The following is a 26,529-nucleotide window of genomic DNA, read 5'->3' on the forward strand; positions in this document are numbered from 1 at the left end:
CAAGTCATTTAATCTACCCTGTGCCTCAGTTCCCCCATCTGTAAAATGGGGAATACCACCACCTCAGAGGCATGAGGAGGATAAAAGCCATTAATGACCAAGGAGCACTGATGCTACAGTGAGGAGGGCCACCTAAGTACCTAGACAGCGAGGTCTCTCCAACAGCAACACAAGGGTTAGGAACTACTGCCCTTCACTCACCTTTAAACTTCTTCTCTTTCAAGTTTCAATTCCTTTATGATCAGTCTTATCTTGCTTATGCTCCTCTAGAGCCATTTAATTATTGGTCTCTCTCCAGAAGAGGAAGAAGTCTTAAGAGTGAAAAACGACAACAGGCCCACAGCAGGTTAGCTAAACCTATTGTGCAAAGGTCACTGCTAGAGCTGGGACTAGAATCAGAGCTGCTGGTTCCAATGCCGTGCGCTACATACGAGACTACATCCTCCCTGAACGCTGGGTTCTTAGAAACACTTCTTATACAGTGTGTTTGCAGACAGATACTAGGAGAGTGACCGAGAGGATAGAGAGAGATGAGTTGCCTATATTTTGACAGGAAGCTTCCACAAGCATGTCACCTCAGCCTGTGAGAAACCCAGTGTGCTAGGACGCATGTGCTGGCAGCAACAGGTGCAGGGCTAGGACACTTTCCCATTTCAGTAAGGGCTTTTTCTTATACCTTAGGAAGGAAACAAAAAGCCATTAAGCAAACAAGCATTTAAAATGCACTTTGCAAACTTCCAAGAGCTAGTCTGAATATTAACGTTGATAGGACAGTATTTAACTTGAAGTGGGGGGTGAAGGCAGACATGCAAAGTCAGGAAATTAAGCCAGATAAGACCCTTCATTCAGACAACTCACAAACCAAGGCAAAGGCAAACAGAAGTACACAGAAAGAAAGCAAAGGAATCAGTCTTACTTCAGCTTACCAAGATCATTAGGGTCTTCTCCATAGCACAGCTCCCAGTCCAGGAACATTTTTCTTCCCTGCACTCTTGCACATGCTCTCTGCTCCCTTTTGAGAGAGACTGAATAGTCACCAAGCCTCCAGGGCTAACCCCACCCTGCTCTCTTGCAGATTCCTGCAAGAAGAGCAGACAGCTGTGGTCCTGGTAGCAAGTTAACCCTTTCTCACTCACTTCCTCCAAAGAATCAGGAGTGTTTTCCCTCCTGGTGCAATGTGGTCCATTTCAGAATAGGAGGGGAGGGATCTTTGGGGCTTTATAAAAATTACATAATACCCATGGATAAGCAATCACTCTCAGGAATAATTTAGTATTAGCAGTATCCAAAGAGGGAGTTACTTTACCAGAAGCACAGACATAGTCACCTTAATTGTGTCTTAAATATCATGGCAAAACTTTAACAAAGGAGCTCCCAGGAGTATGCTCCAGTGCCGTATGCTGAGAAAAAATATCTTCCTGTTTCCCCTAGTGGTGGTGACTCCTGTAAATTGATGGCAGAGTATATGTTAAATTTACTGTGGCAATAAAATAGAATATAACTTAAGTCAGAGCAGGAACTACAGATCAGTTCAAATATTAAAAAAATGGAAGATTTCCATTTTCTTCTATATATCAGTGCTGCTTTCATTCTGAAAGTATTAAATGCTCTAATGAATATACAGGGTTCCATGACAGAAGTCTGACACCATACTTAAAGGAGCTCAGCTAGTTCTTCTACTGACTTTGCACAGATACTTCAGTTCCCTGACCATTTCCAAATTTCTGGCTCTTTATGCCACATATTCCCCCAAAGTACTTCACTTTGCAGATCTTGGAATTGTTTTTTCCTTAAATCATTACCATGGCAGCGTCAGGGATGTAATTTCGTTTTGTTTTTAAAACATACAAAAACTTCTATAATTATGATCCAGCACTTTTCTTCAACATTAAGCTACACAACAGCTCTGTGATATAGGCAAAAAGGGGTCTAATCCTGCATTCCCTGAGCCCCCAGAGCTACCAATAAAGCCAGTGAAGTTTCCGAGTGCTTCACTATTATCCCCATTTTTACAGAAGGGGGAAAGTTAAATTATGACTTGTTCAAGGCCAGAGTGTCAATGGAGATTAGAACTGAGGATTTCCTAATTCACTTCTTTCCTTAGACTATGATGAGTCTTGACGCTATCTTCCATGCTTATCACTTAGTGCCTTTCATCAGAGGATCTCAAGTCATTTTAAAAACATTAATGGAAAGATACAAACCCACACTTAAATTGTGAAGGTGATTGGTATTTCTAAAGGACACTTCTCTGCACAGGTGACTCCTTTCAGCCACTGATAATGGATAATATTAAGAGCTGCAAGTGCTGCATTCGTTAAATATACTTGCAAGAGTAGCCATCAAAATCTAACAAGTGTTAGAGATAATCCTTTACCCATGCCTACTTGTAACTGCAAATTGGAGGTGATCAGTTATATGCTGTGCACCTCCGAGATTCATCTAATTTAAAAGAGACACTTAAAGCACTAAAGTGCATGGTAGTTTTATAAATGGAACTCACTCACATTGATGAAAGTTACCTGCATAAATCTATCAGGCAGCCAGGAAAGATTAGACCCTAGAAAACCTGCTTCTAAAGAATTAGAAAATTTGAAAGAAGAAATATTTAAGCTATAGCTTTGGCTCATTTGATCCAGCTGCCCTTTTAATTTTTGTGTTAGATTTTCAGTATTGTTAGATTCCCTAGAATCCTTCAAGTACAGGTTTACAAAAATTAAAACATGTATTGCTATTATAAAGCAATACCTGAGGTGCTCAGTCCCTCTCAGAAACATAGCCCATGAGCAAGATGTGCTCTGACAGAGTAGATCAGCAGAACTCAGTAATCAACTCCAAAGGTTTCATTCCTGTAGTTCTAGTAAATATCAAGACTTGCAAAGTGAACTTTGAAAATTGTACAACTTTTGCAGCTCTGTGATGTAGCAGCTTAGCAATGTTGCAGGGGCAGTCAGCTAACAAGCCAACAGCCTGTGGTTGCTCTGCCGTGACTGTATACAGCAGAAGAAAGAGGTTTGTTGCACGGTGGTCTAGTGCAGTGTTTCCCAAAGTAAAGTAGAGAGTGTACCCCTGACCCCCACCCTGGAGTGGAGGTGGGGGGGAGGGCACAGAGATGTCTCAATTGTTCTCCAGAGACTCAGCTTTCTTTAGAAAGAGTCTCTAGTTATTAAGGTTGCAAAGAAAACCTCAAAAAAGTGACCTGAGTGGAAGTAATGCAGTGATGTCCACTCGGGTCTGCAGACAGGCTGAGAAACAATTGTGCTGCACTGTGACCTGCCTCATTTTTCCCCATGCGCGCTAACTCAAATGCCGATGATACTGTACAATGTAAACACTGTTGATGTTCCATTGCTGGTCTAGGAATGCAAGAAGATCTACACTGAGGGATCCCTCCTTTTGGGTAGGCCTTTACAGCACAAGCGGGAGCGCAACTGGTTACATTCTCCTGAAGTGGGGCTCCACTTTCAAAATTTTGAGAAATACTGGTTGAGTGGATAATGCATTGGATTTGGAGTCAGGAGACCTGGAGGTCTATATCCAGCTCTCCCACTGATCTGCCACGTGACCTTGGGCAAGTCACTATCTGTGACAACTCTCTGCCTCTCACCCTTTGTTTTCTCCATTTTGGTTGTAATCCCTTTGGGACAGGGATACAGTATTTGTTTTTACAATGGCTAGCATGATGAGTTCCAGTCTTGGTGGGGCATCTAGGTCCTACTGTAACACAAATAGGTAAAAAGAACGAGTACTTGTGGCACCTTAAAGGTAAACAAATTTATTTGAACATAAGCTTTCATGGGCTAAAACCCACTTCATTGAATGCATGGAGTGGAAAATACAGTAGGAAGATATAGATATATGTATCTACACAGAGAGCATGAAAAAATGGGTGTTGCCATACCAACTATAACAAGAGTAATCAGTTAAGGTGGGCTATTAGCAGCAGGAGAAAAAAAGCCTTTTGTAGTGATAATCAGGACGGCCCATTTCCAACAGTTGACAAGAAGATGCGAGTAATAGTAGGGGGAAAAAATAAGCATGGGGAAATACCTATTACACAAAGTAAAACTAAGGGAATACAGCCTTTGACGAAGCACAATTGTTGTTAATTTTGATCAGAGAGAGGGTTCTAACTGAAAGTTTTGATTAGCTGCAAAGTAAATGACTTTTCTGGGTACTGTTCTAGAGAAAGAGTTATAAAAGGCAGTGACTTATCATATTTCTTGGCATTAACACTTGTTTATGTGTTAACACTTGTTTATGTGTTATGAAGTTACAGTCTACATCTATCAAAGCACAGATGCATTCTCTCAGACATTCATCTAGAAAATAACCAGTATATTGCTGGAGCATAGTTCTATGTAAAATGGCCATACATTAAGATCATCACCCAACTATTCCTTTATCAGTAAACATTCACACTTTTTTGAAGGTTGCAAGTGAGACAATTCTCTCGGACAGTGGTTTTCAACCAGTGGTCTGCAGACCTCTGGGGGTCCACAGATTGTGTGTTGGATTTCCAAAGGGGAAATCTGCACCTCTATTTGACATTTTTTAGGGGTCAGCAAATGAAAACAAGTTGAAAAACCACTGCTGTAGGAAGCTGGTAACATAACCAATTTACCTCTATGCTACACCCCATTCTCTCCTCCCTCTCAAACCCAAAGTCAGGAATAAACAAGGAAAAAGACTTATCTGACTTGTCTGATCATGTCCATTTCCCTTCATAATGCAGAATGAGAGTCCACCAAGTCAATGACAAGTCGGTGATTACAAATATAAGAATTGCCATTCTGGGTCACCCCAGTATCCCGTTTCCAACAATGACCAGTACCAGAGCTTCAGGGGAAATGTACAGAACAGGGCAGTTTGAGTGATCCACCCCATCTTCCCCGATGGGCTTCTGGCAGCCAGAGGTGTAGGGTCACCCCAAGCATGGGGTTGCATCCTTGCCAATCTTGGCTAATAACCATTGATGGATCTATCCTCCATAAACTTATCTAGTTCTATTCTGAACCCATTTATACTTCTGTCCATCACAACATACCATGGCAATGAGTTCCAAAAGCTAATTGTGCATTGTGTGAAAAAGTACTTCCTCATGTTTGTATTAAAACTGCTGCCGATTAATTTCATCAGGTGATCCCTAGTTTTTGTATTGTAAATAATACTTCTCTATTCACTTTTTCCACACCAATCATGATTTTATAGCCCTCTATCGTATCCCCCCTTAGTCGTCTCTTTTCTAAGCTGAACAGCCCTAATCTTTGTAGTCTCTCCTCATATGGAAGCCATTTCATACCCTTGATCATCTTTGTTGCCCTTCTTTGAACTTTTTCCAGTTCTATTATATCCTTTTTGAGATGGGACAATCAGAACTGGAGAGAGTAGTCAAGGTGTGGGCACAGCACATCCTGATATTAAACAGAAATTATATTTGATCTTAGATGAAAGTGTGTGGGAGGAGGTTGGGGGAGAAATAAAGGATGTGCAGGCACAATCTAAAAATGGATCCCTAATCACAATTTTGTCTTAAATTCCTACACGATGGTGGTTTATAATTAATATATGATGGCACCAGCACCCCCTAAGCATGTTAGTTTTATTGTGGTAAGTCATTTATACTTATTCCTGCTAACTTAGTCCTTCAAAAAAGGTTAATTACACATCAAAGCACCAGCCTGTGAGTATTACATATTAGGCATCAGTAGAGTGCTGATTCTGGTATGTATATGCTCACGACTGAACCTTCAGCTTCTGAAAAGCTAGTGTGAAGTAATGTTTTCTTCACTGGACCAAGGAGTAAAATTGTATTTTTTCATGCTTTTAGCCTCAGTCAATAAGCATATAATGGTTTCCGATACATTTTAGCTGTTAAATAAATTTAAAACACAAAATAAATTTGGATATCCCAAAATACACAGAGCGACAGCAGTGTATAAATTCTATAGTCACCATGACATGGGTGAGATGAGATTTGAGGTGGTGGAAAGAATTGCAAACTACTGAGGCAAATTCAAGGGACAACTCAGAAAGAGCAAAGATATTGCAGGTAAAATAAAAGAATTTGTAATTGAAATTAGATTCCTCATTGGCAACAAGACGACACAAACTGAAGAAAAGCTAAAATTACATATATATTTAAGAGGGGATCAAGGAGTGATAGCGCATACCCGTATATCTAAGCTTAGATGAGGAAAGTTTCTGTAGTCACTGATTAGAGACAAAACAAAATATCTGGAAAAGTACAGACTGGGAAAAGACAGCATGGATTAATAAGAAATCATGACTACATCTGATAAGATCCCCACAGTGACAATAAAACACAGGAGTAAAGCAGTAGACACTTCACTGAGATTTCAAGAAAGTTTTTAATGTTATGCTGTACAGATAACTAGCAAGGTTTATAAAATGTACTGAAAATCCAAATTTAAAACAAGGTCTTTGTAACAGGTTAGTGCTCACTGGGTACAACTTGGGTAAGACTAGGCACATGGCAGAGAACTTTGTTACATCCACTTTTCACGCATACTTTACATCACCAGGTGTAAAGATGTCACACAGTATACATCTGCTGTATTGACTCCCTGAGAAGGGAGACTGGAGCATCTGCGTGCGTGTCAGGAATGAGGCCCTGCAGCTGCATCTGTCCATTCATCAGGCAGTCAATGAGCACAGTAGGGCAACAGCAGAACAACCTGATTGGCTAAGGCAGTCAGGTGGCTTGCTCTTCAGCAAAGCAGTGGCACAGGATCAGGGCTACTCCATGCACACACCTGTGAATTCTCTGCCTCCCTATGCTCATCTCATCCCAACCCCTGCTCCTGCCTAGATGTGCCCTGCACCCAATCACACTCCAGTCCTGCCTTTGCTGTCTCCAGATAATCTGATTCTACCCTTCAGCTTTGATGCCTGGTGCTGACTCGGTCTCAAACCTTGCCTCTGGCATTTGGACTCTGACCACTAGGCCTGACAATGAGACAAAGTACCTTAGACATGGACAAATGAAAACTTAAACACTAGGTAAAAAAAGACCAGTATTCAGACACTAACTCAAGAAAGGGAATGGGGCAGGGAAGATGCCACCAAGCAGGAACTTGAAGTTCAATTTTAATATTAGCCAATGGTTAAGAAAATCAAGTATACACTGAGATGTATAGAGATGATTAGATCACAAATCCCATGAGATTATAACAGTGTTAAAACAGCTGGCACTCCTTCATCTGGAGAATTGTGCACCGTTTGGCCATTTTACAATAATCATCTTGAAGACAGCAAAGTTTAAAGACAGAAGAATAAAGGGTCTTGAGTATAGGGGGAAGCTAAATTCATTAGAAGAGGGTTGATAGTACAGGGTAATGATTGAGGTGCACGCAGCTCACCAACTACTGAATGGAAAGGAAATGCTCCTTCACTAAGCTGTTAAAGAGTCTTCAGCTATCCTTCAATGCCTCATTGTCAGGAGACTGGGTCACAGGTGGCCAAGAGGGTTTTTAAGTGGCTGAGGAGCCCAATTCTTGCCCTGCAGATTTTCCCACAGAGTGACAGGGTCAGGAACATAAAAAAAGATACAGAATAATTTTTTTCTAAGTAGGTAATTAGTATAAGAAACAGACAAAGTGGCAGTAATAGAAACTGCATAAAGAATGCTAGACGGGAGGGTGACACACTACAGGATACAAACACTGGCTGAGAAGGTCGAGGGGTCAGTATGAGCTGCAGGCTCTTCTGTAATGTGATGAATGTACCCAATCTGTATAACTGTCTATGAGTGTATTTGAAAGTTTTATAATTAAATGTGTACCTGGCTAAAGAGAATAATCATGCACGGTCATTGTAGGAGGTCTGATGGGATTCACGGACGTCAATGAGAAACTGAATTCTAGCAACATGCTACTGTTCGCATATGTTAAGGCTGCCTCCAACGTACACTACCCCATTTTACTGAAGAACAGCATTTTAAGCCCTTCCTACACTCTTAAGGCCTGAATTCCTCTCTTTTCCTGAATGTACAACCACATTCTTCCTCTATTTCAGATTCACAGCCTTTCAGCAACTGAAGCATACCGGTGTCATAGAATCATAGGACTGGAAGGGACCTTGAGAGGTCATCTAGTCCAGTCTTCTGCATACATGGCAGGACTAAGTATTATCTAGACCATTCCTGACAGGTGTTTGTCTAGCTTGCTCTTAAAAATTTCCAATGATGGAGATTCCACAACCTCCCGAGGCAATTTATTCTAGTGCTTAACCACTCTGACAGGGAGTTTTTCCTAATGTCCAACCTAAACCGCCCTTGCTGCAATTTAAGCACATTGCTAATTTACATGACAAATGTGTGGGTCTATCATGTAGCACCACACTGGCGATTCAGCCCTTAACTACCGCACACTGAAGCAGGAAGGTGTTTGCTGCATTGTGCTAAGTTTTAACCAGGTCAGCGGATTTCCCTCTGTGTTTTAGCCAGTGATGTGGCCTGTAAGTAACACTACACATACTTCAGTTACAGTGAAGCCACCCACATATACAAACACATACACACAATCTATTTCATGCAATATAGCCAAGATTCCAAATTGGTTTGGAAGCAGCAAACTGAAGGGGTGTAGGCACAGTACTCACCAGGCTAGGTCTCTGGTAGGGCAGCTCTCAAGTTAGGCCATGTCTACACTTGCACACTTCCCTGGCTACTTTTCCATGTACTGCTAGCCCGTGTATTTTGTGCCTGCACCAAGTGTCCACGTACGCTGTGCTGGGGCACAAGTATAGACTGGGTACAGGCATATTTCCACATACACATTGCTCCTTTTCAGGACCTGACGATAGCATCACCATTTCAGGGACAGTGTCCCAGAATCCTCTGCATCACTGGAGACACTCTGGGAACTGCCTTGCTGTGTGTTGCTGGTACTGTATGCCACCTTCACACATTTTGCAACGGCAGCTCCCAGTTCTCTCTCCCCTCTGCCAAACTGCATTGGAAGACATCAAGCAAGTCCAGAATTATGTCATTCTGCTACTGCTCGTGGGACAAATGTTCATGTGGTCCAGTACTGGCTGCTGGATGGAATGGGTCTAGAAATATTTGAGATGCCAAAAACGCCTGACCAAAGGGCTGAATGATAATCCACTGCAGTCCCACAGAACAGATATCTTCAATGCTGGGATTGCAATAGTATGCCCATAGGTGGACCGCTGTTTCTGGTCCTGAAGAACCAGCACAGTGTGGTGGGACCACATTATCTTGGAGTCCTGGGATGATGACCGGTAGCTGCGTAACTTCCAAATGAGAAAACAGACCTTCACGGAGCTGTGCAAGCAGCCTGCACCAACACTCCAGTGCAAGCCCACTCATTCTTGGAAATGCATACCACTCCAGAAGCAGGTAGTGACTGCCCCTCGGAAGCTGGCAACACCTGACAGCTACCGGTCAGTTCCAACCATTTTGGGGCTGGGAAGTCAACTGTTGGGATGGTGGATGTGCAGGCTGGCTATATTGTCCATACTGTAATCTATCCACAGGTGGTTACCATAACTGAAGTCCCTGAATTATAGTGGGATTTCTGAGGATGGGTGGGAGGGCAGTTCTGAACCATGCAGGGGGCAATCCCAGTACTTTGCCCCCTGAAGGGAGCCGGTGAATATGTGAACCAAAAATGTTACTGTGCATTTCTTCTCCAAGGCTTAGTGGGCCTCGGGTTAGTTCATGAACACCAGTGCTGGACACCTGTGAAAGGTCCATGATGCCAGGAGCTCAGGATTGTATTGAGGGGGGAAAAGGAACTCCATTGCCCAGAAACTATGTGGTTATATGTAGTGTTTCTGTGCCAACAGTTATTTTGGGAGACCCCACATACCCAGTCCTAACATGGCTCATGCAGCTGTATCCCAACATCACCAACCTAAGAAAAAGGGACTTGAACTACCGACTGAGTAGCTGCAGAATTGTGTTGAAGTGCACCTTTGGGCATCTGCAAGCTCATTGGCGAAGCCTGCAGATGCACGTGAATGCCATTGTAGCCAGCACAGTTCACATTATCATGGCATGCCAGGGCTTGCATAACACTTGCGATGCTAAAGGGGAATACTTCCAGAGCAAGTGGGCACAGGACAGATCTGGTTTTCAAAATCTATAGTCAGCTGGATCCCTCCCTCGTGCACACTGCTCCTGGTTCCTGGAAATTCATGATGCTATTTGCTCACACATTGTGGATCAGTGTGCAGCCAGAGTGTGACGCGATGGTGCTGCTGGAAAAACCCAATCAAACATTGCTACATAATGGTGTTGTGATAAACCTCAGTGGGTTTTGATCCCCTGCAGATGACGTTAATGTACTAACTGAAAGCAGGTAATTGGGCGGGGGGCCTGCAAGGTTAACACCTTTGGCGGGGTTTTGTGCCATGGAGAGTATATATGTACTTTCATGCCATCATTGAGCAATGGTTTTTGTTATAGGGTAACAGCTCTGTTTCAGGGTGCTTTATGGGGAGCACTGAAGCATTGTTAAAGTTATTTAAAAACAGTTCTGCAAGGTTTGCAGAGGGGCTTCACACATTCCTTCCTCTCAGTGTTTTCTGATACCGCTGCTCATAGCGCTTATCCTAGAATCACAGAACTGTAGGACTCAAAGCAACCTCAACAGGTCATCTAGTCTAGCCTCCTGCACTGAGGCAGGACTCAGAGTTATCTATACACCCTTGGCAGGTGTTTGTCTAACCTGTTCTTTAAAACCTCCAATGATGGAGATCCCACAACCTGCAAAGGTAATTTGCTCTATTGCTTGACTACTGTTACAATTAGGACATTTCCTATCCTGTCCTCAGTGATTAAGGACAACAGTTTATCACCCTCTTCCTTATAACCACCTTTTACATACTTATGTAGACTTATGTCCCGCCACAGGTTTTTCTTCTCCAGACGAAACATACCCATTTTTTTCAATCTTTCTTCATAAGTCATGTTTTCCAGACGTTGAATCATTTTTGTTGCTCTTCTCTGGACTTTCTCCAATTTTTCCACATCTTTCCTGAAGCATGATCCTGAGATTTGGACATAAGACTCCAGCTGAGGCTATATCAGTGCTGAGCAGAGTGGAAGAATTACTTCTTGCTTACGACACTCCGGCCAATACTTCCCAGAATGATGGGTGGTTGATTTTGTTTGTTTGTTTTTTGTCACTGTTTTTTTGCAACAGTATTACATTGCTAACTCATTTAGTTTGTGATCCACTATAAACCATAGATCCTTTGCTGCCATACTGCTCCCTAGGCAGTAATTTCCCATTTTTTATTTGCACAATTGATTACTGCTTCCTAAGTGTAGTACTTTGCATTTGTCCTTATTGAATTTCATCCTATTTATTTCAGACCATTTCTCCAGTTTGTTAAGGTCTTTTGAATTCTAATCCTGTCCTCCAAAGTGCTTGCATCCCCTCCCAGCTTGGTATCAACTGCAAATTTTATAAGTGTACACTCTATGCCAGGGGTGGCCAAACTGTGGCTCACAAGCCACATGCAGCTCTTTTACCATTAAAGTGCCTACCAGACTGAGTGGGGGGTGCTTGGGACCTCCGCCTTGCAGTGGGCTGGTAGGGTAGGAGCTTCTGTCCAGAGGGGAGGAAGGTCTCAGGCCTTCAGCCCTACAGACGCACCTGCCAGGACTCAGGACTTCAGCAGGAGTGGGGCTGAAGCCCTGAGCCTTGGCTCCTGGCAGACGTGCTCTGGCTCTCAAACTTCTGAAGATTGTTGTATGTGGCTTGGAAGGCCAGTGAGCTTGGCCATGTGTACTCTATGCCAAAATCCAAATAATTTATGAAAATACTGAACAGAATGAGACCAAGACATATCCCTGCAGGGACAAATCCCAACTCAATATGCCCTTCCAGCTTGATTATGAACCATTTATAACTACTCTAAGTATGCTTTCCCAATCAGGTGCACACCACCTTACACTAGGTTAGTCTAAGCTATATTTCTCTAGTTTGTTTATGAGACGGTATCAAAAGCCTTATTAAAGTTGAGATATATCACATCTACTGCTTCCCCTCTATCTACAAGGCTTATTACCAGGGCTTAAATTCTCACAGATTATTTCCAGAAGCTGCCCATGCTTCCCCGCATTCAGGGCTTGGGGCTTCAGCTTTGTGGGGGGTGTGCCAGGTTTGGGGCTTCAGCCCTGGAAAATATTTACCGGAGCTCTACTCCAGACAGCTCTGGCTGAATTTAAGTTCTGCTTGTTACATTGTCAAAGAAGAATATTAGGTTGGTTTGACATGATCTGTTCTTGACAAATCCATGTTGACCTTATTTTCTTCTAGGTGCTTACAAATTTGATTGCCTAATTATTTGTTCCACTATGTTTCCGGGTACCAAAATTAAGCTGGCTGGTGTATAATTCCCTGGGTTGTCCTCATTTCCCTTTTTATAAATAGGTATTATATATGCCCTTTTCTAGTCCTGGGGGATCTCTCCTGAGTAGATCCCAAAGACATTTCTTTACAAAGGATGTCAGTGTCATTATTCCCACTTTACAGATGGGGAAACTAACTATATGGCGTCATGACCCACAGGTCTCAAATCTGGTTTGTGGGAGCAGCCATGCTCCAACCCTCCACCTGGCAGCCTAGAAGATCTCTCAGGACCTGGTCTCAGGACCGTGGTCTTGAGCCCAGTATCATTAGTCTCTTGGGAATAAGCCTTAGCCATCACACCACACCAATTCATGGCCTGATGGGGGAGGAATAGGTGCAGATCATTGTGCAGGGGGACAAACAGGGATGTCTCCTGCATGGGCTTGGGGGCCACACTCAGGCTGGGTGACAAAGACTGGATTGGGCTCCTCATTCCCTTCTTTAATGCTTGGGGAGCGGGGGGGGGGGTTCCCCTGAGAGGTGCCAGCAGAAGATGTGCTGGGTGTCCAGCATGCTCTTCCCCGGCAGCAATGGTCAGATTCACTGCCTCAGCAGCAGTAGCCTGGGTGGCTGGGGGAGGAAGAGGAGTAGCAGGAGCAGGAGGTGCTGGCTATTCTGGAGAGGAGCAGAGGCCATGGCATCGAGCAGGCAGGCCCCGAGTGGTATGAGTTGTACCAGTGACTGCATGTGTGCATGGTCCCATTCCATCTGGGCATACTCTGCTCCGTGAATCAGTTCATCAGTGCCTCCTCCTGCTTAAGAGCCCAATTCTCCCTTGCCCTAAGGAATTCAAACTGCTCCTGACTCCTGCTGTCAACACCAATCCACAAGTCCCCCAGAGTCCTCCTCCATCTGCTATCTCTACTGCTGCCCTCCCAGCAGAATGGTTTCCCTATTAGAGGGGGAATGTCCTGGTAAGTCAAAGAGAAAGCTAGCATTATATTTCATTTCTCCTTTGGAGGAACCTAAGCAATTCCATCACATAACATAACAGTGCTGCCGACGGCTACAATATTGATGCCTTTTAGCATCCCAGGAATGCAACTGCTACAGTCTCCTTCCTTCAGACTATTTTTGCAGCCCGTGTCGAAGGAGCTGAGGGCAAAGTGGTAAAATACCAGCAGTACTGTTAATAAAATGTTCCATGGTTTACAGTGCATCATGGGAATGGTTGAGGAGGAGTTTGGTTCCTTTCAGGGATTACATTACTGGTTACCTATTTCTTCTTTAAAGGCTGGCCATCATTTGGAGAACATACCAGTGTTCATGGAATGGAATGAAGAAGTGACTTTCCAGTGCAGTGGAGGTCACCCGGCCACCTCTGCCAGAGCGATGTTTCTGCTAATGCTCACCCCTCTACATATTGCTGAGTGGAGGGGTTGAGTGAGCTATGAAGGTAGTCCAGGCCCATTTGCCCTGCCCTTAAAATTGAAGAGACAGCTTGAATTTTTGCCACACTAAATTTGCTGAATTATGTGAGAGCACTAGGAGGGAATTTAAGAGGAAACTGATCGTATTCTAAACAAGCAGACAGAGTTCCCATGGAAAAGGGCAAGAGAAAAACTTCCACCTAACCCTTTGTCTTGCCAGAAAGTCCAGCCCAAGTCCAGCACACCACTTTGAATGGGACAGGAAAGCAGTCAAACCTCAAGTGTATTTTCTTCCCAGAACTTTTGCATTAACCCTGCAAGCAAGTCGCCTCTCCACTCCTAAGAGACTAGACCTTGTGTTTGTGCAAGTGCTGGAGGGATGCTTCACCTACGCTCACACTCCACAGCTTCTGCAGGGTGGCTCAGCACAGGGAGAGGATAGACACCAGGGAGGGAGTGGGAATGGTAATAACCATTTGAAATGGTCATAGTGGGATTGGACTGCTCTGATGTTCCTTGGACAACTATATGTTTCCCTTTCAGGACCTAGACAGCCCCACACACAAGCAAGCAAAAACCCTGCTTCATGCAGCTCCTATACAGAAGGGGAAAGAAAAACGGTCGTGGGGTGTTTACACAACCGTCAGTGTCATGAAACTGTTCTTTCCTTACTGCTCCTTAGGAATCTGTTATAGCTTCCATTGAGTGCTTTACTGGGCTTCATGGGATTCTGAGCAAGTCGTTGGTTTACAGCCTTGTTTTGCTTTGGGACCACAAGGAGCTGGGGGTAGGAAGCAGCTTCAGGTATGTATTACCAGAGCAGGGGGATAGTTCCAGGGAGTGTGAAGGTGCATTGTAACTAACCAGCCTCATGTGCTGTTTCCTGCAGAGGCTCTGGTTTCTCTTGGCAGGGGAAGCTTCCTCAGTTAACCTGGTAGAAACGCAGAATCACATGCTCCTCTTCCTCCAGGGTCCCCACTGCCTCCTCACTGTGCCCCTTAATGGCATCTGGTCATACAATAAGGCCAGTGGAATTGAGGAGAGGGTCATGAGTCTCACTTAAGGTCCATACTTGCAGTCCTGGAGGGTACCTAGTCCAGCTCATCGTAGCATGGGCATGTGCTAGGTCCTCTCCTGGAGTGATCGTTGAGTCCTTCACTCTCCACTACAAGAGCCACGGGTGCTTCATGTGCAATGGGCTGGAGTCTAGTGAATCCTGTCTCCTCCAGACTTCATGAAAGGCCCTGTTAGAGGAGTATGTTCCTGCTGATCCAAGCGAAACTGTGGAGGACGGTGTACTCCGAGCACACACTGATCAAAACCCACGTGTGTTCCAGAGACCAGAGGCAGCTCTTGGAACATGATCTGTGGTCACCTGTCCTGAGCCACAGAGTTCATGGGAGAACTGATCTGAAGTGCTCAGCACAGGTTGCTATACCCCGGCAATGGAAAGTCGGGGGGCGGGTCAAGTCTGAGTCCTTTATGCCTTTAGGTAAGGGTCAGGCAGTATGTAAAGGGATGAATGCATTGTGGGAATAGCCCTGGAGGACTATCGATACCCATGACCTGGCACACACCCACTGGCCATTTCGGCACTGCACTACAGGGCTAATATGGGGCCATGCCACAACAGAGGCATGTACCTACTCAATCCCTCATACATGTAGCTTTCGTTCTGTGTGCTATCATTCAGCAACATGCTTCAAGATTTCGGATATGGGCAACAGGGAGGTTATGACACATCAAGGCACGTGTAATGGTGTAAAGTCACAAGTGCAGGTGTAGCCTTCCAGGACGTGTGCCAAGCTTATCTACTCTTCCACACACTTCACACCTTTTACGGTTCCTATTTTTAGAACCTTTCCCCATACACACACTTCCAAAAAGGGAGATTCACCTATCTCTCATTTTCAAAAAAGAGGCATTTCTTTACGTCCTGTGTGAATTATATAGAGTCACAGAAATGCAGGGCTGTAAGGACTTCTGGAGGTCACCCAGTCCATCCCCCCCACACTGAGGTGGGATTAGACTATCCCTGACAAATGTTAGTTTAAAAAAACTAAAGTCAGGGATCACCCAGCCTCCAGGAATGCTGATCACTCAAATGAGGCAGTATTAATAAGCAACTTGCAAACCCATCCCTAGCATTTACATCAATTTAAATATTTTGTCCAAATACTGATTTTACTAAACTTGTAACTTCCAGGAAATAAGTTGTCATCATGTTGTTTTGGCTACAACTTTTATCTGGAGTTCTGTACACATCAGGCAGAAACTGCCTCTGGACTTCATATATGTCCCAAATGGTTTCAATGACTGCAAAGGCAAGTTCCTGGACAGTCTACTTTTACAAATAATGTAGCTCCTTTAGAAAAGTTGTTGGGCCTTATTCTCTCCTGTAGGGGCATGAGTGACTTTGCCTGAAAGGGAGAATAGGCTGCCTCACAGGGGTGTTGTGCAGATAAATGCATTAAAAGATTGCAAGGCACTTAGATATTAAGGTAATGGGGGCTATGTAAGTAACTAAAATAGAGCTCTTGAATATAGTAACACATGATTCTGTGCATAAGAAGTTGAAGTATTGGCCATGGTGGCCACGTATAAATTGAAAGGTGCAGAGCATTGTTGCAGGTTCTTGCCATGCAGGACAATGCACTGTAATAGAGACTACCAGAGAAATCTTCAATACTTGCAGGAATGAGCTTTGTTTATTATGCAGTCACTGCTAATGTACAGAAAGGCTACGTCCACTCCTAGACAGTACGTCCTAGTGGCTAGTGCAATGGACTGGGAGTCAGGTTCTAGTGCTGGCATTGCTAGTGATCTACTAGATGACCTTTAGCAAGTCACTTTCCCTTCTCTGTGCCTCAGTATCCCCACCTGTAAAATGGGGATAATGATACTGACCTCCTTTGTAAGGCACTTGGAAATCTACCAATGAAAAGTGCTACATGTGAATATTCTAGCAATTAAATTTAGCAAATGTAATTTTTCTTCAGTTTCTTTCAATTTCAAGTCATCATCCCCCGCCAGCTCATGTAAACATACAGCATTATAAATTTCATGGATAATCCTTACATTTGTATACTAATTTATAAAAGCAACACAAAATGACCATATAAGTAATTTTTTTTTTCTGAGTAAAGCCTTAAGGTTTTATAATCAGACTGCCTTCATATAAACTTCATGACATTTTTGAGAACTCTAGGAAATATTACTGCTGTTTCTTCAGAACTTTACAAGTTTTCCTCGTTATCTAAACAATATTCTTTCACAACAACAAGCAGATATTTTAAGGGAGAAGTACAAAATAGCCCAGTGTTACAAGTACCCTGAGCAAAACATCTGCATTGTGAGCAATTCCCCTCTCCCCCACACCCATTGGTCAATCAAGTTTATTTATACCGCATGAAAGATTTTCCTTGTTTGTGAAATTTACATTATGATGAGAAAAATGTGCTGGTAGTCAAAGTGATTAAATGCTGAAACTTGTTGAAGCCATGAAACTTGTGTTTTTAAAGTTTACACTAAAACTAAAACAGAAAAAACAGCATATAAAGCTACTGCCACATCACATGCAAGAAGAATCAGGCCATGCTATTCAGTGTTCAAAACAAAGAGGCTTATGAAATGGAACCTTCTCTTTTAAAAATGCAGAGCACAAAACAAAGCAGACATTGTCTGAGAGATACTCTATCTCATTGCCAGTGATATGGAGATGTCTCTCTCCTGACTCAGTCAGGAGTAAGCACCAACACACAAGGTTTTGATTGGTGGGTATGCAAATTTAAAGCAGTTAAAGAAATCCTGACTTTACACTTCCAATGGATTTTAGATAATTTTCAGATTATGAATAATTTAAGAACTGTACAAGACTAATGTGAACAGCAATTTCATTAGTTTTATTGTGTTCTTACTGTTACTCATTTTCTTTCAATATTCAGCTTTTTAGTGCGAGAGAGCATTACTATGTCACAGAGGAAGCAAGAAGCTCATTTTACTCCTCCATTGCCTATTCCTCATTCTCTAACCACCTTCAGCCATCCATAAACTCTTCGCCATATTCCATATCAGATAGTTTTATATTTTAGGTCTCTTTCCACTTTTGCTCAAATCTTCCATTGCTAATTTTGCCATTTTTGTCCTTGTTCTAAGTTCAGTCCACTCCAACGCTGTGTACACACTACCTCTTACGTCAGTATAAATTATGTCACTCAGGGATGTGAATACGCCACTCTCCTGAGCGACATAAGTTACACCGACCTAAGCGCTGGTGTGGACAGCGCTATGTCGGCAGGAGAGCTTCTCCTGCTGACAAAGCTACTGCCGCTTGTGGGAGCTGGAGTAATGAAGTCGATGAGTGAGGTCTCTCCCATCGGTTTACAGCTCTGCACTAGCAGCGCTATGGTGGCACAGCTGCATCTGTTCAGCCGTGCGGCTGTAAGCTCTGTAGTGTAGCCATAGCCTAAGATTCCTCTCTGGAGGTTGGTCGTTCAGATTATTCTCGAACAAAGATAAGCAGTGAATCTATTATAATGACATAGGGAAGTCTTGTAGTGGTGGCAGTCTGGGACTATTTTCTGCTCAAAGTATGCAGCCCTTGTACATATACAAATACATTATGATAGTTTTTAGTTACAGGATCACAGAAATTTCTCACTAAAGCATGCACTGTCTGGGTACCCCTAGGAGCGGTGAAAGGCTGGCGCATGCTCAGTGAAGATGGAATCTTTTAGCAGCAGCAACTCTCTACTGAGCATGTACAAACTAAGATTTTTTTCCGAAGACTTATAAATTGGCCAAATTTGGGCAGATTTTTACAGGGACAGCAAAAGGCACATCCCTGATACAAAGACCTACCATATTTCAAGTCCCTGCTCCAAAGCATGGGGGTGGTAGAGCTGGTCAAAGAAAAGGGCTCAAGATATATTTTTTTTAAAAATATGGGCAAAACAATGTTTTCTCCCCTAGCCTTTTTCTTGGCAATAACTGCACCATTTTGCCTTAAATTTTCTTGAAAAAATTCAGATACCCAGCATGGAAATTTCAGCTAAAATGATTAAAGTTTGGCAAAGTTATATGCAACTGAAAACAGGGTCTTATAATGGAAAATGTTGGTCAATCTTAATAACCACTGATACCAGCCCTATCTGGAATATAGTGATTGAGAACAAAAACTATGAAACGATGAGCTAAATCCATGAATCCTACCAGTAAGCGTGCAGCATTACTGTGGGTCATTTATACCTTCGCATTCCTACTTAATCAAAACAAAAAGTAAAATCAACACCAGGTATCGGCAACCTTTGGCACGCGGCCCATCAGGGAAATCTGCTGGCAGGCCGGGATGGTTTGTTTACATGCAGCATCTGCAGGTTCGGCTGATCGCAGCTTCCACTGGCCGCAGTTTGCCATTCCAGGTCAGTGGGGGCTGCGGGAAGCGGCGTGGGCCGAGGGATGTGCTAGCTGCCGCTTATTTTTATCTTATTTGTTAAATAAAACAAATTCCCTACCTTGTGTTACCAACATCTTAAATTATTCAAACAGGAACTTTCTCCATTTCACTCAGCTTGGACAATGGAGACAGACCAGTCAGGTAGTCTCTTCTTTTCATGTGCTAACATGATGTTGTGGGGGCTCAGGCCAAACACAGTTACATGTTACAGAATCAATGGAAGGGGATGTTCAGATCAAAACATGACTTATTTTAATTAAAATCTCCCATTCTAGTCATATTCCATTTTATAATTTTTATTATGTGTGTGTATATACACACACACACCCCACCCCATCTCTATTTGCCTGAAAGTGCTTTTTTTCCCCCCAGATATGCCAGAATATGGGTTTAGTAACTTAATCCTTCAAAAAAAATTTAAGGTATTCTTTCATTATATCTGCATAAGTATCTGGGAAGTTAGAATACAGCCTAAAGGTTTGGTTATTTTTATTGCAAGGAGTTATTTATAGGATTGCAAGCCTATGTTTAGACCTACTTTCAATCTTTAAGTACCATCCAAAAAAGGTTTAGGGTTTTTTTTGTTTTGCTTTTTAACTAGAGGTCCAGATTCTGAGCTGGGATAAGTTAGCACAACTGCACTGACTTTACTACACCAGCTGAGGTTCTGATCCAGAATTCCCAATGTTATGCCTTCACCATCATCCTTCACCACCCTCAGTTCCCGGATTACTCTATAATATATCTACATCTACACTTTCCTATGCTTCTAGAGTAATGAAGCTACCTTAAACTTAATGTTGTCAAAATGTGGATCTTAAACAACGTTTTCCTCACAGAACAGAAATAACATACAGTGCCTACCTGGAATAAAAGGAATATATTTTGTACATCTGTCTATATTTCACATGGTCCGTCTCTGGGCACTCCTCCTCCTTCTATGCACAAACAAGTCCCTTTAATCTTACATGACTTGAGAAGACAATATATTATACCTGGCAAACCTAAAACACCAGTGCGATGGGCTGGATCACAGAAACCCCCTTGGGGATGCCAACTGATGTGCCAAAATTACTTCTGCCCCTGCTTTCCCTGCCCTGGCAGCTTGGAACTTCAGTGCCCTGCCTGGTTTGAGTCCGATCCACTAGCCTGCTGCAAACCCAGAGCCACGTTTGAACCATGTCCCCTAACAGCTGCAGGCTTAACTGAAAGCAGCTTCAGAAGTGTTCCTGTCTTTAACACTCAGATGCTCAACTCCCAGTGGGGTCCAAACCCCAAATAAATCCGTTTTACCCTGTGTAAAGCTTATACAGGGTAAACTCATAAATTGTTCACCATCTATAACACTGATAGAGATGCACAGCTGTTTCCCCCTCCCCCCCAGGTATTAATACATACCGTGGGTTAATTAATAAGTAAAAATGATTTTATTAAATCCTACTTTCTGTATTTAAGTGGTTCCAAGTAGTAACAGACAGAACAAAGTGAATTACCAAGAAAAATAAAATAGAACACGAAAGTCTACGTCTAATACAGTAAGAAAACTGAATACAGACAAAAACCTCACCCTTAGAGGAATTCCAGTAAGCTTCCTTTTACAGACTAGTCTCCTTCTAGTCTGGGTCCAGCAATCACTCACACCCCCCGCAGTTACTGTCCTTTGTTCCAGTTTCTTTCAGGTATCCTTGGGGGTGGAGAGGCTCTCTCTTTATCCAGCTCAAGACAAAATGGAGGGGTCTCCCAAGGGTTTAAATAGACTCTCTCTTGTGAGTGGAGACCCCCCGCTTTCCCCTGTGTAGAATCCCAGCTACAATATGGAGTTTTGGAGTCACATGGGCCAGTCACATGTCCATGCATGACTCAGAACTTACAGATAGCAGCCATGGTTCACATGCTACCTTGAACATCCTCAAGTAGACTTTTTATGTGGATTGAAGCATTCCAAGATCCATTGTTCATTAAGTGCTTCTTGATTGGGCACTTAATTTGCACATTCCTTTCTCAAGAAACTGACCAAATGCTTTACTAAGGCTACTTAAAAATCAAGCAAGTACGCAGCCAATATTCATAACTTCAAATACAAAAATGATACATGCATACAAATAGGATTAATAGATTCAGTAGATCATAGCCTTTACAGAGATATGTTACATGGTATATGTAGCATAAAACATATTCCAGTTATGTCATATATACATTCATAAGTATATTTCCATAAAGCTTTATGGGGTGCACCGTCACAACCAAAACAAGTGAAAGCCAGAGTTTGATCAAACCCATCTATGTCATGAAGTTTTGGTAGTTTACATTGGAAACATATAGTTTATCCCAAGTTATGCCCCAATTTCCGGCACGATTTTCTCCTCTGGGTTTTCCTTGTATAACTGGCACTTTATTAATGTACTATTGACACAGTGAAGAGCATTCTTAAATGTAACACTAAGAAACACTATCAGCAACATAACAACATCAAAACTATGGGTCCAGTTCACTTCACGGCTAGAGGAGCCCAGACTCCAGCACCCTAGTGCACCAGGAGTGCAGGTGGTACAGGCTACTGCTAACACCTGCTCTCCTGAGTGCCCAGGCCCAGCGAGTACAGCCCCTAAGTGGGTATAGCTTGCCTAAGAGGGATCCAGAGTAGGTCAACTAGAAAATGTGCTCATTGAGCCTCCATCAATGAGATTCCTATGGAGCTCCAGACAGATTTTAAAGCTGCCTTTCCCCATTGGAACACCTGCAGGAGAGCAGCAACGATTTCTCCTCAGCCACTGGTGTAAGTCTGGCTTAATAGGAGGGCTTGCTATTTGACTCTGGAAACTTCTTTCAAATGTACTGATACAGCAAAGAGGTGAAGGGCCAAATTCCCAGCTGTTACTCCAGTTTTACCAAATGGTTCTTTGGTGGAGTTCCACTAGTGCAGAAGTGACGTGATGCAGTGAAGTATCAGGTCCCCAGTCTTTCAGTACACCCAAAGACATGCGGGACAGAGGTGCAGTAACAACTGCCTCAACCAAACATGCCAAGTCATTGCATTCTTGGCATCTTGTATTCTGAACAGTCCAAAGATGCCAGACAACTTAAAGCTACACCGAGGGATCACTTTGCTTACCACCCAAATACAGCCAACTCAGTGACGGAAATATGGCAACTGTTCCAGAACAGCATACCAACACCAACAAACACTAAACATAATTTAAGATGGGAAGTGAAGAATATTGTATCCTGTTGAAAAGCCAGGGGAAAATCATGTGGGTAGAAAGTAAATGAGTTATAATTTGGCCAGAAGACTCCATCATGGATTATATATTGTGTGTTCTGAATATACAATATGTAATCCATATTAAAAAAAAAAAAAAAAAAATCAGGAATCACTTTCTCTCATCCAAAAAAAAAAGCACAGCACAATTTTCCTTAACACCATGATAAGGCATTGGTTTAGAGAGAAAAGTACTACCCACTGAATCAACATCACTTCTTGCAGCATTTAGGTGTTTGGGATCGGCTACACTGGCTTGTTCTGACACTAACCATCTTGTGACACTGCACCACATCACAACTGGTAGTTTTATACAAATTACCAAGAAAAGAGATTATCTTGACACTTTTGCTGTGTGCTCCCTTTGATAGGATAGCTCAGTGGTTTGAGCATTGGCCTGCTAAACCCAGGGTTGTAAGTTCAATCCTTGAGGGGGCCATTTAGGGATCTGGGGCAAAAATTGGGGATTGATCCTGCTTTGAGCAGGGGGTTGGACTAGATGACCTCCTGAGGTCCCTTCCAACCCTGATATTCTATGATTAACCAGTTTTACTAGGTTAGGTTTACTGTTTTTGTCTTGTAGGACTATCTAATTTCACCCACCTACCCATCCAAATTTGTACAGCTTTAAAAACAAATTATGTCCTTACATTCATGAGCAACTCCCCAGTGGAAGTCGATGGGAACCACATGCACACCTGTGAAGTCCTTTCAGCTCTTAAAACTTGTTTTATTCTGCCGATTAGCTAAATTATATATGTATGTATTTACTGTAGACTACAACTGATAAAATCTCTTATTTGTCAGCATAAAAAGTTTAATTGGGAAGACCAGGTGGAAGAAATGGACATCAAGTTTTAAGTAGAATATCACAGTTGATCCAGTATTCCTGATCTTGTTGAGAATACTCCATTAATCCAAAAATGGTCTCATTTTTAGCAGATACAAATCACTATCAAGAATCTCATGAGCCAATTTCAATAGCATATAAACAGAATATTCTTGTTGCACTGTCTGGATACACTGTTGCTTGCATCAAATGGATATTATTAATCATGCTAATTACAGCAGTGCTCATGGGCCAACCAAGAATGGGGTCCTAATGTGCTAGGTGCTGTACAGAGTAGTAGATGACCCTTGCCCTGAAGCGCTTACAATCTAACTAGACAAGACAGACACAAGGTGGGGGAAGAGGCATAACACACTAGCAGAGTGAACAATGTGATGGCACCAAACTGCATGTTCTATGATTTGTTGGGAGGGATGGGGGTTTAGGTCAGTGGGGATCATCTAAAGGGGGAGGAAGGAAGAATGAGAGGGGAACAGGACAGATGAGAAGAGGACAAGAGAGGCAGGTGTGGAATAAAGCTGTGGTGAAGAGACTGTAGGAGAGGAAGAGGGTTGGAGCACTCAACAAATCAATCAGCACAGGGCAGAGAAAGTCCAGTGAAACCTGTAAAAAGTCCTCTGAATGTCCAAAAGATGGAGTGTCTGGCTGGTTCCTCTCTGCAGTTTTTCCCCCAAGACCCCTTTGTGGTGTAGAGCATGGGGAGAGGTGGGCAAACAGACCTGCCCAAGAGGGCTGGGCAAAGTAACAACAGCAAAAGATACTCCCAGAGAGAACTGCTGACTGAGCGGAAGGAAGTGCAAAAGGCTAATCAGATTTCTCAACCATTAAAATAGAATACAACACAAGTGTAATGCCAAAGTGTTGGAGAAGTCCTGGAAATAGCCCTTCATCATTCAATGTATTTTGAGCATGCACACTCTAGAAGTTCAAAATAGGAGTTATACAGTTAACCACACAGGGATTCCTGATATTTACCAGTAGAACTTTTGATATGGCTGAAAATTGTATGAATACCTTTATATAGAAAAATACTATGTAACCACCATGAACACTTGTTTTTACTGAGAGAGGAAGTGGTGAAAATTGAACAAATAGAGCAATTGCAAGAACACTCAAGTAACATACAAGCTAACATTAAGCAAAGGTCACCATCTGACATTTACTATACACTAAAACGAAAAGGAGTACTTGTGGCACCTTAGAAACTAACAAGTTTATTTGAGCATAAGCTTTCGTAAGCTACAGCTCCGATGCATCCAATGAAGTGAGCTGTAGCTCATGAAAGCTTATGCTCAAATAAACTTGTTAGTCTCTAAGGTGCCACAAGTACTCCTTTTCTTTTTGCGAATATAGACTAACACGGCTGCTGTTCTGAAACCTTACTATACACTATTTGCCAGACCTGGCTAGATATAAATATCATCATCTGCCACACTTAGTTCCTCTATTTCCATTATTCTAATCAACTCCAAGACCAATACAATATATATTAAAAAAAGAAAAGGAGTACTTGTGGCACCTTAGAGACTAACCAATTTATTTGAGCATGATGAAGTGAGCTGTAACTCACGAAAGCTCATGCTCAAATAAATTGGTTAGTCTCTAAGGTGCCACAAGTACTCCTTTTCTTTTTGCGAATACAGACTAACACGGCTGTTACTCTGAAATATATATTAAGTAGACCATAGCCTCCAAGTGTCTCGATGGGTGCCTATATGAGAACCTAGACAGCTAGAACGTAGCAACCTACTGTGAATAAGCATCAGCTGACATACTGAGTCTAGCAAGCAAGTCTAGCACCGACATCATGCTCTTAACTTAAAGTAGATTTCTAAGTTCTCTCAGAGCGAGAGGCAGTTGGTTATAAACTAGAAAGACATGATTCATTTGCAAAAACCCTACATAACCTGAACTTTCCCCATATGTTCACAAATGTAACTATTTCTCTGTATGGTACTTCTTATGTCTGTATGGTACTTCTTATGCCATGAATTCTTTTCCGCAAGGAAGAAATTTTAACAAATTATTTTTGTTACTTGTAGTGTCAGACTTAGTTTGACAGGTGTGCCTTGGGACTGAACTTCCCATCCACGGAATAAAGTATTCAAGGAGACTGTGGCAGTGCAAACTTCCCTATATCATCCTCTAAGAGTGCGTAGACATCAAATTGGACCCCTAGAGCTCAAAAGGGTACTTCTATGACTACTCAATATACGTTTCCACTCTAAAGTTCTCTGAAAAGACTCTGGGTAGTAATTCGCAAAAAGAAAAGGAGTACTTGTGGCACCTTAGAGACTAAAAGTGAGCTGTAGCTCACGAAAGCTCATGCTCAAATAAATTGGTTAGTCTCTAAGGTGCCACAAGTCCTCCTTTTCTTTTTGCGAATACAGACTAACACGTCTGTTACTCTGAAACCTGGGTAGTAATTGTGATGTGACCACATGGCCCACTAGGAACTGGACTGAAACCAATTCATTTTGCAAACACTGAAAGGCCATCAGATAACTATGTTCAAATCACTAGTGACTGAGGCAAATTTGAATATGTGACCTAGAGGTGAAGGGCTCTATATCCTATTACCAATCACATGGGCCATCTGGTCCCTCCACTGCGAGATTTCACACACACACACACATAAACTATTCGTACAGCATGCATCAAAATTTATCTGATTTAATTCTATGAGTTGTTTTTAGAACAAAATGATTCCCAAATGACTTCAAAAGAAATCAATACACTATATTCAGGATTTCTCCCCCTTTTATTTATTCCCATTCACAATGGTTTCACAACAGCTTTTCTTCTCTTTGGGGGAAATGACAAAGAAATCAGTTGCAATCATAGTCATTTGCTTTTAATTTTACACTACCAAGAAGTGTTTCTGATTTCCAGCTCTCGTGAAATTGCATTGAATCTATGAATGACCTGACCACCACCCAAAGCACCTAGGTTGTTACTGCTCTTATGAAAGCTCTTAGGCCGGACAAAGGACTTCTGTTGTCACTTACCATACAGGCTCATGAACATGGTGCCTTATAAAGGTAACTCCACCATTGTTTAGTTAATCGATGCTTACAACACTGCATGAGCATCTTCAGGATAGTTATTTCCTATTCAGTATATCTAGCTGCACAACAGCACAATGCATTTCTCATTTAGATAATGAACTCCCTTCTGCTCTCCTA

At 42.5% G+C, this 26,529-nt stretch overlaps 1 protein-coding gene across 3 annotated transcripts in view; it reads right to left on the bottom strand.

The window, feature by feature from the left end:
* The window catches only part of DNAJC6 (DnaJ heat shock protein family (Hsp40) member C6), a 90,679-nt gene that overhangs the window by 40,875 nt on the left and 23,275 nt on the right, over positions 1-26,529 (bottom strand). Inside the window, exon 1 of one of the 3 annotated variants that reach the window (XM_073357430.1) lies at positions 927-945. The exons of the other annotated variants lie outside the window; for them this stretch is intronic. The gene's annotated coding sequence lies outside the window, so the exon portion shown is untranslated. Of the gene's footprint in view, positions 1-926; positions 946-26,529 lie in introns of those variants that run through there. 3 annotated transcript variants of the gene reach the window in all.

The sequence above is a fragment of the Lepidochelys kempii genome, chromosome 8 (assembly GCF_965140265.1).
Source record: "Lepidochelys kempii isolate rLepKem1 chromosome 8, rLepKem1.hap2, whole genome shotgun sequence".
NCBI lineage: Eukaryota > Metazoa > Chordata > Testudines > Cheloniidae > Lepidochelys > Lepidochelys kempii.